The sequence below is a fragment of the Scyliorhinus canicula genome, chromosome 2, assembly GCF_902713615.1.
Source record: "Scyliorhinus canicula chromosome 2, sScyCan1.1, whole genome shotgun sequence".
NCBI lineage: Eukaryota > Metazoa > Chordata > Chondrichthyes > Carcharhiniformes > Scyliorhinidae > Scyliorhinus > Scyliorhinus canicula.
In genome coordinates, this window is record NC_052147.1 from 54007033 (window position 1) to 54023305 (window position 16273).

General features: G+C 43.9%; 1 protein-coding gene across 5 annotated transcripts in view; it reads right to left on the bottom strand.

The window, feature by feature from the left end:
- The window catches only part of nin (ninein (GSK3B interacting protein)), a 189961-nt gene that overhangs the window by 91753 nt on the left and 81935 nt on the right, over positions 1-16273 (bottom strand). The gene's annotated exons all lie outside the window — the stretch shown is intronic.

Here is a 16273-nt window from a genome sequence, read left to right on the forward strand (position 1 = left end):
ACCATTGGGAGGCAGAAGACAAGCCAGTCTTTCTCTCTTCTGCGGATTGTGAAGCTCAGTTTACCAGGAAGCTGAAGATGAATTTGCAAAAGACCTGTTGTAAAGGAGTAGGAAATGTAGATGGGAGAGGGCAGGATTTACTCGCTAAACTAAAAAGGTACAACGATATTACTAAACAAATGGGACTTTATCAAATAGTTGTGCACACGCAAAAAAAAAATCAGAATGTTGAGGTGTCTAACTACATTTAATTTTCTCTACAGTCCAGGTAACTACCTACCTGATGGTGACACACATCATTTCAGGTTTTTTATGATTCGATTCAATTTCAGATTCAAACACAATAATACTCAAATGTATAATCTTGGCCAGAGCTCCATATGTTGTGGTATACATTAATTCACCTATTTCACCCAAAACCAGCATAATGGGTACAAATGTATGAATGGTACTTTTGCGTGGACCACCTCAAAGCCATGCTACAAAATCATAAAATATTTTTTGATACAAGTATTAATGCAACCTCCGCTGAAAGCACTCAATTAAAATAATGTGGATTATGAATTGTCCCTGACAAGGCCAATTATTTGTAAATTGACAGTTTTCATAAAACATTGATTTTTGAAAACATTATTTTCATTTTAAGGATATTAAACATTTAAATGGACCCAGTTAGGAAATAAACTACTGAATAAATCAGCGAGATGTAATTACGTGGGGCCTGCATAAATACCAAGCACAGGCATGATTCAAATGCAGAATTCTATTAACTTACTAACTGGGATTCACTACATTTGAAAGTCAGAATATCAAAGCCTTTCTAATTGATGATGTTCTAAAGACATATCTAAAGACAAAGAAGGGACTTTAGTTGATTCTGATTGCAAAGAAGTGGCTTCTCGGAATAGCTACTTCATTATGGTTGCTGCTTGCATTATAGTGGAGTCACCTGATCAACTGGAATATATTCTGCTTTGATCAGACAGATCAGATACAAGTCCTAGAGTTAAATTTAATATGCCCTTCATCTAGGCAGTCTGACAAAAATCAGTATCATCAGCCAAAAGTCAGATAGTAAACTAGATAGATTACATCCATAACAGCAGCTAGTACAATATTCCAGTTTATGAAAGTGTGCCTATAAATACAGGCTATTGCAGATGGGCACCCATCTAATTTAAAATAGAGGCAACATTCATCCTGCATGGTTTCCATAACAACAGGATTAAATATAGTGGCTTTAAAAATTGCAGCAGCTGGTGGAATATTTTCAATTATCCTGTTACTGAGCATTACCCGGTTGGCAATGTAAAAGTTGTAAAATAATCTGAGCTAAGGTACCCTCCTTCACTGACAGTATTTAATGGAACCCAGATTGAAATCATAATTACTTGCTTTAGGAAAATAAAATAAAAATCCCATCCAAATTCAATGAAAAAACTAATTTTGCTTCCCTATTTGTTTCTCTATTATTCAGTGCTCCATTCAGCAGGACACCATTAAATTAAAAGCAAAGTACTGTGGTTGCTAAAAATCAGAATTAAAAACAGAAAATGCTGGAAAGGCTCTTCAGGTCTGGCAGCCTCTGTGGCGAGAGAAACACGGCAGATTTACTGGCCGGGTCCAGCCAGAATCGTGATGGGACGCAGCGGGTAAATCCTGTGAGAGGCTTCTTCCAGGATTCTCAACAGTCATTTAAAAAAAAAATTTAAGAGTACCCAATTCATTTTTTCCAATTAAGGGGCAATTTAGCGTGGCCAATCCACCTAGCCTGCACATCTGTGGGTTGCGGGGGCGAAACCCACGCAAACACGGGGAGAATGTGCAAACTCCACACGGACAGTGACCCAGAGCCGGGATCAAACCTGGGACCTCGGTGCTGTGAGGCAGCAATGCTAACCACTGCGCCACCGTGCTGCCCTCATTCTCAACAGTCATTACGCCTCGCGAGATCTGGTGAGATCTCGTGAGACGTCATGATCTGCTCCTGCCCAAAATGGGCAGGACCCAAACTTGCAGAGTTAAGTGAGTTTAAAAACTCACCAACTCTTCCGACGCCAGATCGAATTGACTCACGGGATCTAGCGGCCTCGTTGAGGAGACTCCAGCTGGGCCCCGTTCAGCAGTGGTCCCCACAAACGAGGACCATGCGGAACAGCACTTGTGGGGGGCTCTGCCAGGTGTTCGGAGACAACTGGGTTGTTGGTATTTGGGCTGGGTGGCACCATGGCACTGCAGATGCCACCTTGGAACTGCCACCTGACACCTGGGAGGGCCAGATCCAGATCTTGAGGCTCTTTTAAGAAAAAAAGTGGGTGTGGTTAATGCCATCACTCTAACAGGGTGGGGTAATAGAGCCGGCACCTGGATCCACAGAGATTGGGGTACCATCTTAAAGGTCACCCAATCAGAACAAAGTGTTAATCTGCATACTGCCCCAGCCTCACAGACAAACATCGAGCACCCACCCACCCCCCCCACCCCCAAGGAAGTATCGCCAGCATTCTCTCCCCCCCCCACACACTTGCAAGTTTTCCACTCACTGCCTGCTCTCCCCACCACACATAAATTGAGACCCTCCCGACCCCCCATGGGGTTCCCATGAGGGCCTGCCCCTGGAATTGCCTGCCCCTGGAATTGCCTGCTGGCATTTCCAGGTTGGCAGTGCCAGTGTGTCCCTCTTCCTCTGGAGCTATATGTATCTTTGCACCTCCCAGAGGGATCCCTACGACTGTTTCGTGTTTTTAATAATCTGTTGTAAACCTCGCCGTGTATGAATATTGAGTGAAGGAGGATTATGTGGTGGGGAGGCCTGCTAATAATATTGTAATAATCCATTTAAATCAGAATCTCGCCCTTTGTGGGTGTGAACCTCATGTTGTTGCAGGCACGGGGCGGGGAAAATCGGGAAGCACTATCTTTCCGGAGACAAATCACATTTCCCAAATCTCTCGGGGCCTTCCGGCCACATTACTGTTCTCTGATGTCAATCATGGGCTGAAAATAATCCCCGCTGTATCTCTCTCCACCGATGCTGCCAGACCTCTGGTTTTTTTCAACATTTTCTGTTTTTATTTAATATTAAAGTGCAACTAAATACTATTCAGAAATCTACTTTGCTCATTTGATCTATAGGTGAAACATTTAAGTAAGTTTTGAAATGAGAAAAGTCATATACTGCTTTAGCACATATCTTTGTAGTCATATGCATTTCAAAATTACCATACTTTCTCTGAATTCTAACCCACAGGGTGGAATTCTTTGCTCCCGCCTCTTAAGGTCGGGAATTCTGATTGGGCGGCGAACCCCGCATTGGCCCAGAAACAGGACATTGTGTACCATGTGTTGCCCTATTATGTACGAAATTATATGTTTGAGCTGCTCACAGAAAAATACTTTTCACTGTACCTCGGCACATGGGACAATAAATAAATCCGATCCAATATGCGGTCAGAAAATAGGAAAGGAAAGCACTTGGCATTTTTGAAGTGGCCAGCAGGTGTCAATCAGAATAAGGTTGTTTATAAACATTACAGTTAGGATCAATGGATGGTACTTCAGATGCATTCAAGCCTGAAGGGAAAGATAAATAAACAAACCTCCTGGCAGCTGTGTTTAAACCATTAAGCTTTCAAAGGCTAGTTAAAGGTACTGCACTGTGAAATTGAATGAATGCTAAACATTTCAAAGGATCTCAGGGGATTTCAAGGTTTTTAAAGCGTTGTGGGCTTTCTAAAAAAGCACAAAGACTTCAAAAAGCAGCAGTTTTAAATGCATAGGTCGAAGGGAGCAAATCTGAGGAAAGGGAACGTTTTCCTGGCTTGTACTTCAATTACTGTCTGATCTGCTCATCAGCTGTCAGGCAGAGCAGTGCAGAGTGAGAAAATCCTTCATGGTTTTATTAAAAATAAATTTAAAGTGCCCAATTATTTTTTTCTCAATTAAGTAGGGTAGCAGGGTAGCATGGTGGTTAGCATAAATGCTTCACAGCTCCAGGGTCCCAGGTTCGATTCCCGGCTGGGTCACTGTCTGTGTGGAGTCTGCACGTCCTCCCCGTGTGCGTGGGTTTCCTCCGGGTGCTCCGGTTTCCTCCCACAGTCCAAAGATGTGCGGGTTAGGTGGATTGGCCATGCTAAATTGCCCGTAGTGTCCTAATAAAAAAGTAAGGTTAAGGGGGGGGGGTTGTTGGGTTACGGGTATAGGGTGGATACGTGGGTTTGAGTAGGGTGATCATGGCTCGGCACAACATTGAGGGCCGAAGGGCCTGTTCTGTGCTGTACTGTTCTATGTTCTAAGAGGCAATTTAGTGGCCAATGCAGCTACCCTGCACATGTTTTGGTTTTGGGGGTGTGTCCCAAGTAGACATGGGGAGAATGTGCAAACTCTACACGGACAGTGACCCAGGGCCGGGATTAAATCCGGGTCCTCGGCTTTGTGAGGCAGCAGTGCTATCCACTGCGCCACCGTGTCGCACTTGTCCTTCAGAGTTTAAACAGGCCAGACAAGGATGATGATTTTGAACAGAGGGCTCGAAGGGACAGTCCAGATTTGCAACCGCCACCCCGGGAGGGTCCCGATGTCAACCCCATACCCACAGCCTGAGCCCATCGAATCCCCAGGACCCTACCAGCAGCAGAGGGGCACATAAGAGGGGCAAACCTATTTGAACCCCTTTGGAGTCCAGCGTGCCAGGCTAGGGTCTCACTGCCAATGTCATGGTGCTGTGCACTATTGGCAATGCCAGTTGGGCAGGACCTGAAGGTGAAGGGAGAGGGGGGCGTGTGGAGAGAAATCTGGTCACCCTCATGTGTGTGTCGGAGGGCAGGGGGGTTGGAACCGTTATTCCTGTGGTGGGGATTCCTGTGGGGGAGGGGATGCCCCTCTTTCATGAGGGGTTGGGGACCCCCATCAGCAGGGAGGGGGGGGGGGGGGGGGGGGGGGGGGGGAAAGAGAGCTGTCTCTGGCCGCTCATTGAAATTGGTGGCCCGAGACCAATAAGTTCAGGGTAAGCGGCATGTTCACTGCTGTGCATAATTTTGCATTGTAAAGGTCTGAGAATACTACTAGCGCCAGAGGGGTCACAGTCCCGATTCTCCACTGGTGGGAGCACTTGTTTCTGAAATAGAGAATCCTGCCCACAATGTGTGGCGGTGGAACTGGTTCAAACACCTAAAAAAGAATTATTGTATTTTACGGAGATGAACAGAGCAAATTTTGTAGACGAGGATTTAATGCAAAGGAGTAAAATGTGAAGTTTATCCCATGCAGTAAAATAATGTCACTATTGTTCTGATAATAGTAGAACATGATTAAGATCCCATGAACCAAAGTTTCAACATAGTCTTACAGGACTTGCCCTGTGTGCCATGGTCACATGCAAATTTATCACAGCAGAAATACAAGAACTGGCAAGCAGCATGTGTCACGATACTAATGAATCAAGAACACAATTTGCTTCCCCAGATCGTTATACAAGAAACAAAATAGTTTATTTTTACTTAAATGCTGAATCGATGGGCTGATTGGCTTCCTTCTGTACTGTAAATTCTATGATTCTATGATTTGAAGTGTTGGTCAGGCCACATTTACTGCTGATCCTTAGGGGCCCCGAGAAACCTTTATTTTGTAGTGACTGCGTTTACAATAGAGTGGCTTACTGGACCACCTAAAATCCAACCGCACAAAGTGGACTGGAGTCACCTGCAGTGTAAGCCACATAGCGGGGATAGGTACAATTAACAGAGTTCCTTTACCTTCAGGGAAAATAAGTTCAAGGGAAAATAAGTTCTGACACTAATCATAAATGATCAGATTTATTAAATCCAATTCCACAACTTGCCAATGTTGGGGTCTGAACTGTTGTACTTAATCACTACACTACCATTATATTGCTTCATTTAATGTACACCGCGTTACTCATTAATATGCCGTTACTTGTATTCAGTTTAATTTGGCATTTGTCTCAGAATGTGCAAGTGGTTAAGTTTTTCTGCAAATTGGAACTTCATACCACTCTTCCTATCTCAGTGCCTTCTGTAAATTGGACAACCTTGCATTAGTTTTGGTACGCAGGTTATTTATATAGTCAGAAACAGCACAGATGCAAGAATGGAGATCAGGCAGTATTCCACTCAATACCTTCAATCAATTTGATATCGAACCTCTCGCTTAATGTTTATCTGAGCCAAGCTCCATCTTTCTTTTAAAAATAAACCCTTTATTTAATCCTGTAGATATAGCTACCTTGCAGACAAGTGCAGAGAGAGGATATGTAAAGGGTAACAGATCAGACAGTTTGGAGGTTTAGAATGGCAGGATAGCACCTAATTTAGGGGAAAGGGGGGGAACGAGAGAAAAGGGAGAGTTTGGCCAAAAGCAGGATTTGCTATTTGAAGGTGGAGTGGAGGAAGGATACAGAATTGGAGGGATTACTGTAGTGGAAACCAGAGCCATTACTTTGATAGAATGTGGGAGCCATTTAGTTGGTGGTTATTTGTTTATTTTTCTCCCTGTGATCTCTTGCACCAAATGATAAAAAGGAGGATAAACAATGGAATTTTCCCAAAGGAGAGAGAGACACCAATTTTCAGTATTTCCTATGCCTGTAAACTTAATAGTCTTAATGGTGGGACTGTTCTATAGAATCCCTACAGTGGAGAAGAAGGCCATTCAACCCATTGAGTCTGCACCAACCCTCTGAAAGAGCCCCTTCCTAGGCCCACACCCCATCGGCATAGCCCCAGCCAATCTTTTGGACACTAAGTGGCAATTTGCATGGCTAATCCACCTAACCTGCACATCTTTGGGCCTGTGGGAGGAAACCGGTGCACCCAGAAGAAGCCCACGCAGACACAGGGGAGAATGTGCAAACTCCACACAAAGTCACGCAAGGTTGGAATCGAACCCGAGTCCCTGACGCTGTGAGAAAGCCGTGCTAACCACTGTGCCGTGTTGTTTTTCTAAAAAACCAACTGCCGAAGCTTTTCTAAAAAATACCAGTTGCAAGTCACAATTTACCCAAGTAGATTTATGATCATCATTCAAAAACGTCTGTTCAATAAACACCATTATTGATAAATGCACAATGTTTGAACTAGAATCTTATGCTTGCCGAAATTCAAATAACTAATCAATGCCATTCAGAATCATTACTGCTCTTGGGTATTTGGCAAGAAGCATTCCGGCGTCTGTACTTTGATTAACACACAGATCAACTCACAACTAATTAATTATATAAAGGCGGATTAAACATTTCCCAAAGCCAGGCACAAAATGGCTCCGGCCTTCGAATGTCAGGAATGAACTCTTACTGGCAGGGAAACTATCTATTTTAATGTCATGTAGGGGCATTTTGTGCATGATCAAGAGGACAGCTTGGTTTGATATAAGTCAGTATTTATTGAAGCCCGTGTGGAAGGCAGATCACTGCAAATACATTATTCAGATGGACACATGCACAGCTGAACCAAAGAACAGATGGCATTGTTTAGTATTCTAGACCATATCTTTCGGACTGAAAAAAAGCACACGCTACACTTGCTATTGTTACTTGTCATAGCCTCTTTCACCCTTTATGCATAAACTGACCAATCTTTTGCACTTCACCATCTGTTTCATAGAACCAGACCCTTATTCATAAATTAAGGATATCCAAATAACTGTTACAAAAGTCCAGCCTTTTGTCAGCATCTCATTAACATAACACTAAAGGCGCAAAGATCAATGCATGCAGTATAATCACATCAATGTTTGGAGGTAAGGAAATAAACTAAATATTTGGAACCTTTAACATTGTATTTCCCGTCTGGGAATATCTTGTGAATACATACCTACACCTTTTGAATTCACAATGAATTTAGAATTGCAGCATTATTACTCTATCTGGATTCCTGTGCAAGGATTCCTGTCTGAGAGCGAGGTGGAGGCAGGTTCAATTGAAGCATTCAAAAAGGGATTATTATTATTTTTAAATATTCTTTATTGTCACAAGTAGGCTTACATTTACACTGCAATGAAGTTACTGTGGAAAAACCCCAAGTCGCCACATTCCGGCACCTGTTCCGAGTACACAGAGGGAGAATTCAGAATGTCCAAATTACCCAACAGCACATCTTTCGGGACTTGTGGGAGGAAACCAGAGCACCCGGAGGAAACCCATGCAGACACGGGGAGAACGTGCAGACTCCACACAGACAGCGACCCAAGCCGGGAATCGAACCTGGGACCCTGGCGCTGTGAAGCAACAGTGCTACCCACTGTGCTATCGTGGTGCCCTAGGCTGTCATCTGAAAAGGAAGAATGGTTCTGGGGAAAAGGCAAGAGAGTGGCACCAAGTGAACTGCCCATTCAGAGAGCTGGTGCAGACATGATGGGCCAAATGGCCTTCTTCTGCATGATATCGATTCTGTGAATATTATGTTGGTTGTACAGTTTTACAGTTGCTAATTTGAACCAGCACTATGGCTATTTCGTGAACTAGCAAGTGACAACATTAGTCTCAGATCAGTCCATCTGCAAATTGTAAATATCTAAGCATTTGGTTTATAAGAAATCATCTCAAAAGATCAAAAAGACTACTCCCAAATGTATAGCACTCATTTCTCGATTTAATTCAAGTATGAATATTAAATCACTGTTAGGTACACCAGAAATAATACTAATATTTATTAGTGTCACAAGTATATGAATTTTGAGAAATTTATCAGAGAAAGTTTTTTTTGCATTAAAAACAATGTGGCTTCATAATATTTGTGTGGTGCAGAATGAAAGTTTATGGGATCTAGTGTAGAAACTAACCATTACAATGCTAAACCATCCTGAAAAACGAGTAAGTAAAGTGGCCACCTGATTAATTTGACACCCAATTTGTGACATGTTAGACCCCTCACAAGTAATTTTCAGGAGCAGAATTCTATTCTTGTTATTAAGGATAATACTTCTCATATTCTTAGTCATAAGGAGCATTGTTATTCTTTGAAACATGTCCAAAGCAGCTTCTACCCTAATAAATGTTGTAGAATGATAGAGCCACTTACAGGGCAGGAGGTGACCATTCGGCCCATCAAATCTGCATCAACCCTCTAAAGGAGCACCCTAACCACGTTCCCCCCCATCCCTGCAACCCCATAACCCCAGCTAACCCTCACATCCCTGGACACTAAGGGACTAATCCACCTAACCTTCACATCTTTGGACTGAGAGGAAACCAGAGCATCCGGAGGAAACCCATGCAGACACGGGGAGAAAGTGCAAACTCCATAGTCAGTCACCCAAGATTGGAATTGAACCCAGGTCCCTGGCACTGTGAGGCAGCAGTGCTAACCACCATGCTCACCTCCTCCCTTAATCCCAGAAAGAACACGGTGCTGACAGAAATTGAAAATTGAACTGATATTCAATCACATATTTAAAAAAAAAATCAATTTGGCTGCAACACTGCTTGATTTATTTCATCTAAATGGGAACCAAATTATATCACTGTTGCTATGCCACTCATTCGACAATTTAACAAATACTTTTGTACCCAGAAAAGGCGATACTGCAATCTTTTAATTTGAATTATAAAAGTTAATAATGATCTTTTTCCTGCATTATTGTGGATTGTGGCACGTAAAACTGTTTTTGTTAACTTATCCGCTATCCTTAGCCAATGTTTAAAAAAGAGCAATAACTATGTTGCCTTGTTGTCTGGCATACCCCAGCTGCCAACTTAATACCAAATATATTCATATCTAGGAAGTTAGCCCTCTCAAAGCAGATTTTATTTCCTCTCCCTCTTTAAATTTAAAAGCGTAAATGCAGCCTCTGACTGTCAACATAAGACGGAATGTCCTCTATTCACCTTTTGTGAAAAAATAATCAAACTTACATTAATTTGGATTAACTGGAAAGGGTTGATGTGACAGACAAAGAACAAAGAAAAGTACTTCACAGGAACAGGCCTTTCGGCCCTCCAAGCCTGCGCTGACCATGCTGCTCGTTTAACCTAAAACCTTGTACACTTCCGGCATCCGTATCCTCTTTGTAATGCCCCTTAAACATCACTATCGTACCTGCTTCCATCACCTCCTCCGGCAGTGAGTTTCATTCACCCACTACCCACTGTGTAAAACATTTCCGTTGCATATCTCCACAAAACTTTGCCTCTCGCACCTTAAACTCATGTCTCCTAGAAATTGACTGTTCCACCCTGGGAAAAAGCTTCTGACTGTCTATTCTGTCCATGTCCCTCATAACTTTGTAGACTTCTATCAGGTCGCCCCTCAACCTCCATCATCCCAGTGAGAAAAAAACGAGTTTATCCAATCTCTCCTCATAGCTAACGCCCTCCATAACAGGCAACATCTTGGTAAACCCCTCTGTACCCTCTCCAAAGCCTCCACATCCTTCTGGTCGTGTAACGACCAGAATTGAACACTATATTCCAAGTATGGCCTAACTAAGGCTCTATAAACCTGCAACATGACACACTTGCCAATTTTTATACTCAATGCCCAGTCTGATGAAGGGAAGCATGCCGAATGCCTTCATGACTACCTTCTCCACCTGCGGTCACTTTCAATGACTTGCGGGCCTGTACACCCAGATCCCTTTACCTTTCAATAATCTTTTTAAAAAGAAATTTGGAGTACTCAATTCTTTTTTCCAATTAAGAAGCAATTTTGTGTGGCCAATCGACCTAACCTGCACATGTTTGGATTGTGGGGGCGAGGCCCAAGCAGACACAGGGAGAATGTGCAAACTCCACACAGGCAGTGACCTGGGGCCGGGATCGAACCTGGGTCCTCAGCGCCATAGACAGCAGTGCTAACCATTGTGCCACCCTGCCTGTTAATATTCTCGAGGGTTCTGCCGTTTACTGTATATTTCTCACCTGTACTGGACGTTCCAAAATGCATTATCTCACATTTGTTCGGATTAAACTCCCATCTGCCATCTCTCCATCCAAGTCTCCAGCCGATCTGTACAGGCTTGGAGGTTCGAAGGGCCTGTTCGTGTTCTGTATTGTTCTTTGTTCTATATCCTGCTGTATCCTCCGACAGTCGTCATCAATATCCGCAATTCCACCAACCTTTGTGTCATCCATAAACTTACTAATCAGACCAGTTATATTTTCCTCCAAATCATATAACATATACTGCAAACAGCAATGATCCCAGCACTGATCCCTGCGGAATACCACCAGTCACAGCCTTCCATTCAGAAAAGCATCCTTCAACTGCTACCCTCCGTCTTCTATGACCGAACCAGTTTTGTATCCATCTTGCCAGCTCACCTCTGATCCCATGTGACTTCACCTTCTGTACCAGTCTGCCATGAGGGACCTTGTCAAAGGCCTTACTGAAGTCCATGTGGACAATATCCACTGTCCTACTTTCATCAATCATTTGAAATGAAATGAAAATCGCTTATTGTCACAAGTAGGCTTCAAATGAAGTTTCTGTGAAAAGCCCCTAGTCGCCACACTGCGGTGCCTGTTCGGGGAGGCTGTTACGGGAATTGAACCGTGCTGCTGGCCTGCCTTGGTCTGCTTTCAAAGCCAGCGAATTAGCCCTGTGCTAAACAGCCCTTAGTATCAGGAGTGGGATTTTTGTCACATCCTCGAAAAACTCAATCAAGTTAGTGAGACACGACCTCCTCTTCACAAAACCACGCTGCCTTTCCCGAATACATCCATTTGCTTCCAAATGGGAGTAAATCCTGTCTCGAAGAATCCTCGTTAATATTTTCCCTACCAGACATAAGGCTCACCGGCCTGTAATTTCCTGGATTATCTTTGCTACCCTTGTGAACAAAGAAACAACATTAGCTATTCTCTAGTCCTCTGGGACTTCACCTGTCGCCAGTGAGGATACAAGGATTTCTGTCAATGCCCCAGCAATTTCTTCCCTTTCTCCCCTCAGTATTCCGGGATAGATCCTATCAGGCTCTGGTGACTTATCTACCTTAATGTTTTTCAAAACGGTCAACCCCTCCTCCTTTTTGATCTCAATGTGACCCAGACCATCTATACAAACTTCCCCAGGCTCATCATCCACCACCAAGTACTTCTCTTCAACATCTTCACAAGCAATTGCTTACATAGGTATATATTGTACTACTCGAGCTGGGATGTCATCTTTATGTGAAGACATAGAAGTAATAGCATTTTGCGCAATAAAGTTATATTTTGTGGCGAATACCATTCAAGCGAAAGGTATGGGTTCTACACCCCAATTTTCTGGAAAGTAGGATCCGTAGAATGCTCCTTTTCTTATCTACTTAGTGTCCATGTTAGAAAGTAAAGAAATATGACAATTTGATGGTTTTGCTGTGAATCAGACTTCTGAGTTCAACTTGGGGTGCATTTTCTATTATCCATTTTGGTTAAAAATATCCACTGGAGTACAGAGGTTGCACATTCTTTATGGCCAGTAGAAGCTCCTCTTACATTAATAGAAATAAAAGTTGGGTTCTGTTACCATTATGGGAATCTCTGCCTGATTTTCCTCTCTGCTTCACCCAGGTAAAAGCTCCACACGTGATAAAGATGCAAATTTACCCATGGTTTGCAATAAACCCTTGGGGGAAAATGAACTATCCTATCCTTCGGTATGTACCTGAATCATTAAAAAAGCAATATAAAATAGTTCTAATTAGTTCCTTCGGGACCTCGGAGGAGTTTCATTTTGTTTTCCATTATACAAATGGGTTGGTCTCATTATAATTTATAGTTCTCCTGTCAAGATTGAGATTAAAGGGCAGCACGATGGCCTAGTGGTTAGCACAGCTGCCTCACGGCGCTGAGGTCCCAGGTTCGATCCCGGCTCTGGGTCACTGTCCGTGTGGAGTTTGCACATTCTCCCCGTGTCTGCGTGGGTTTCGCCCCCACAACCCAAAAATGTGCAGAGTAGGTGGATTGGCCACACTTAATTGGAAAAAATAATTGGGTAACCTAAATTTATAAAAAAAAAAAGATTGAGATTAAACACATTAAAAGTTTTGACCATTCATCTATAATTCTTTCTGGAAAAGCAGAATTGGTAAATGCATGTTTTAAGGGTACATGGGAGGAAGTTAGCTCAGTTCCAAGACAACAGGCCATGACTTCCTTCTCTTTCAGAGGGTTTTGGCTTTGTACATTAAAAATGTTTTTTGGCAGGATGGGGAGTATGCAGAGAGAAGTGGTTTCAAGAGGAAGTGGTCGGAGGTTTATGGGGGGGGGGGGGGGTAACTGGCTGACGGTGACTAGGGGTAGTGCCTGGTACCGCTCGCGGAGAAGGCCAGTGGTCAAGACTGATAGTAGGGGGAGGGGTGAGAGAGTCCCAGTCCGAATGGTAACGTGGAACATACGGGGGTTGGGTGGACCGATGAAGCGGGCAAGAGATTTCTTGCATTTGAAGAGCTTGAGAGCCGACCTGGTGCTGTAGCAGGAGACCCATTGGAGGGTGAAGGGCCAGGTTAGGCTTCGGAAGGATTGGGGGAGTCAGGTGTTCCACTCAGGCTTTGATAGCAAGGCCTGGAAGGTAGCATTGCTAGTGGGTAAAATGGTGGGGATGGAGAGAGCGAGAGAGGGATAGCAGCGTTTATGAAGGAGATGGGGAGAGCAGACCCATGGTGGTTCTTACATCCAGGGGGTACAGTATTCCTTTTTTTCACCTGTGTATAATGTGTACTCGAGGATTGACTTCTTTATTATAGGGAGGTTGTTGTTGTCGGGTGAGGAATACTTGCCGATTGTTATTTTGGACCAGCATGCAGGTTAGATGTGGGGCTGCTTGTGGATCTGAGTTTTGTGTGAAGATGGGAAAGGTGATTACACAGGGTTCGATAAGGATTTGGAGATCTCGCCATCAGTGGTTTGGGAGGCACTGAAGGCGGTGGTAAGAGGAGAGATAATCTGGTATGAGGCGCAGGTGGATAGGGATTAAGAAGGGAGTGGCAGCAGCTGGTAGATGAAATCTTGGAAGTTGATGGGAAGTATGCGGCAGATCCCACCCCGGAACCTTTGGCCAGTAGAAAGGAAGTGCAGACGCGGTTTGACCTTTTGTCTACAGGGAAAGCGGTTTGGCAGTTGAGGTGGGCAAAGGGGGTAGTATACGAATACGGGGAGGAGGGCAGTCACTTGTTGGTGGGACAGCTTGTTGGCTGGAGTGTCCTAAAGTAGGGGAGGAGAGTGCAGTGGGGGTGGGGGCTGGCTGGAGTGTCCTAAAGTAGAGGAGGAGGAGGAGGAGAAGGAGGGGGGCTGGCTGGAGTGTCCTAAAGTAGGGCAGGAGGAGGAAGGGAGGAGGGGGGGGGGCTGGTTGGCTGGCTGGAGTGTCCTAAAGTAGGGGAGGAGAAGGAGGGTGGGGTGGGGGTTGGGGCTGGCTGGCGTGTCCTAAAGTAGGGGAGAAGGAGAGGGCAGGCAGGCAACCAGTGGGGATTGAGGAAGTTCGGATAGCGATAGGGAAGATGAAGATGCAAATGGGTCAAGCACCGGGGCTGGATGGGTTCCAGGTGGAGTCCTATAAGAGGTTTTTGGAATGGTTGATGGAGATGCTCGAGGATGTGGTGGCTAAAGGGTGCTCCTGGATATGATGGAACAGGCATCTATTTCGCTGTTCCTTCACCAGGTGAAGGAATAGCACGCCAAAAGCTTGTGATTTCAAATAAACCTGATGGTCTTTAACCTGGTGTTCAGAGACTTCTTACTGTGCCCACCCAGTCCAACACCAGCATCTCCACATCAAGGTTATTACAGTTAAGTTGGTGTACAGGGTGCACCTGACAAGGACGAGGATGAGCTAGATGTTTGAGGGGGGAGGTCACTTGCGAGAGGTGTGACAGAGGTCAGCTAATCATGTGCATACGTTTGGAGAAATTTTGGAGGTCTTTTTTCAGCACCATGTCGCCGATCCTGCACTTGGATTTGGAGCCCAGTCCCCTGGAGGCCATATTTGGGGTGTTGGACTTGCCGGAGGTGCAGAAGGGGGCGGTGCAGATGTTTTAGCCTTCACTTTTCAGGAAGGTCCTGTTGGGTGGAGTGTGGCTTGGGGATTTAATGGAGTTCCTGTATTTGGAGAACGTTAAATTTGCTTTGAGAGGGGGCAATTGAGGGGTTCCACTCGAGATGAGGTCTGTTTACTCTACAATTCAATGAGTTGGTTACAATCAACGGCTACGGGGGTGGGGGTTGTTTATTTTCTTTGAGTTATTGGGGTGTTCGTTGGTGGAGTGGGGGGGGGGGGGGAGAGGTTTCTGTGGTTTCTGATGTTTTGCGTTATGTATACAATGTTAAAAACTGAATAAAAATAAATATTCTTTACGTCAGGACGTTATTAGGTTTAACTCCTTTTAAGACTAGAATCAGTCAATTGGAATTGCTCACAAAGGATGCTGTGGAGTTTTCCGTTTACATTCCCTTTGGATGTTTGAGAGTCTCTAAGCCTTCACTGCCAACCAATGCTTAAGCTCTCCAGACTTAAATGCCTGGAATATGTCTCCAGCTGAAGACCATGTTCAGTCCACAGTGTGAAAACAGAAACTTTTAGAATTGGATTTGCAATTGTCTGTAGGTTGAACTAGAGACACAAATAAAAGTTTTTGATGTGTCACACATCCAACTGACCAAAGCAACGTCAGGCTACAGTCTATCTGATTCTCAATTGGAGCATTTAGGCATTACTAACAAAAACAACCATTAACTGAACATGAAAGTTGAGCTATTACTTTCCAAAAAACATTCAATCAATCTCTCAATTTACAGATCAATACTGCATATGATTCAGTAAGCTTTTAAGTTTTTTTACTTCTTTCAAAGTATGTAGGTGTCGCTGACACAGCCAGCATTTATTGCCCATCCTTAATTGCCCTTAAGATGGTCTTGAATCGCAGCAGTCTATGTGGTGTAGATACACTCAGTGTTGTTACGAAAGGAATTCCAGGATTTTGACCCAGCGGCAGTGAAGGAACGGCAATATAGTTCCAAGTCAGAATGGCTTGGAGGGGTCATGGAGGTGGTAGCAATTCACTGCATTTGCTAACCTTGTCCTTCTACACATAAACCAACTAACGTTGTAATCCTCATAGCAACGAATTAAAGCACACTAATAAATTGCTTGTTGTATCCCGATATCTAGTTCAAAGTCTGCACAAACATTGCTTCTCTAAAACAGGGTAAAAACAATTAAACTGCATATTGGTTCTTCTATGTGCCAAATGAAAACAGCATGCATCTTAAATCTTGAAACTAGAGGACTACAAGGGTATTATTTGCTCAATAAGTTTGCATCAAATAAAACTCATGTTTAAAGAC